The sequence below is a fragment of the Etheostoma spectabile genome, chromosome 13 (genome assembly GCF_008692095.1).
Source record: "Etheostoma spectabile isolate EspeVRDwgs_2016 chromosome 13, UIUC_Espe_1.0, whole genome shotgun sequence".
In the NCBI taxonomy this organism is placed as follows: Eukaryota; Metazoa; Chordata; class Actinopteri; order Perciformes; family Percidae; genus Etheostoma; species Etheostoma spectabile.
In genome coordinates this window covers 2457731-2458731 of record NC_045745.1, presented here as the reverse complement: position 1 = coordinate 2458731, position 1001 = coordinate 2457731, and the positions used below count along the sequence as shown (strand labels likewise).

Sequence of the window (1001 nt, the reverse complement as noted above, 5' to 3'; positions counted from 1 at the left end):
TTGCGGCTTTATTTTCTTCAGAAAAGTCAAGAGCCAGGTTTTAATTCCTGGAGAATTACAGAGTCCAAACTCTGCTGAGTTTTCAGGGTTCGAGGGAGTCATGTGTATCCCGTCTGGAATTGCAGAGATGAAACACATAGATGAAAAACTGGCAGAAAACACACACACACACACACATACACATACACACACACACAGGGCCAACGTGGCATGCCAGGGGAGTTTTGCGGTGGATTAACCTCAAGGTTGCTGGGTGGGTGAGCACAGCCAGAGCAGCAGCACCAGCTCAGAGTACGGGATGGGAACCTGCTGCCGAGCCACGCATAGGTGAACACCCCCCATGCCAGGAGATTGGAAGGATTTACACTCAAATGAGGAGAGCCTTTTGTCTGTTAGTGTTGCCGTGTGTTTGAATGCAAACACGTTTACAGCAGACTGGTTTTATCCGTGTCTGTGCACAAGCTTGGGTCCTTTCCTGCAGTACCAGGCTAAAGGGAGGGGTTGGGTAGGGCTTCGGTTTGAGAAGATCTCACCTGCAGGTAGTATTTTAATAAGGCCTCCCTCTTGATTTGAAATATGGCAGTTTTATTCAAATGGGCTCGGCATGCCTCCGGCTTCTTCTGCTCTGTTACATTGTGTGCATTTGTGTGTCAGCGTGCGTGCATGTGCGATAGTGGAAGGATGGGAGAGGGGTGAAGATCCAGCTTGATTGACGGACGGTTAGCCAAGGCCTTTGAAAAGCTCTCGAGACACAAACAGTCATGCACTCCTCATTCCAAAAGTACCAATACTATTTCATCTTTAATTCTCTTTTTACTTTTACTGATGCATGATTTACACCTAGTGCCAAACAGTCAGCCAGTGCAGGCATGTGTCCTTAAGGTAGCCGGATTTATGCCTGACACATGGGCTAACAGGAGCCTGGAAACCCAGAGTTCTCGCCAGAGCACAATTTGAATTTGCTCAGCGAGTTACTCTGGCATCGAGTAACGCTGCTCATT

At 48.1% G+C, this 1001-nt stretch overlaps 1 protein-coding gene and 1 long non-coding RNA gene across 5 annotated transcripts in view; both read left to right on the top strand.

The window, feature by feature from the left end:
- Positions 1 to 1001, top strand: part of robo3 (roundabout, axon guidance receptor, homolog 3 (Drosophila)) — a 110809-nt gene that overhangs the window by 44927 nt on the left and 64881 nt on the right. The gene's annotated exons all lie outside the window — the stretch shown is intronic.
- LOC116700401 (uncharacterized) overlaps positions 1 to 1001 on the top strand; it is a 19601-nt gene that overhangs the window by 17634 nt on the left and 966 nt on the right. The window lies entirely within an intron of this gene.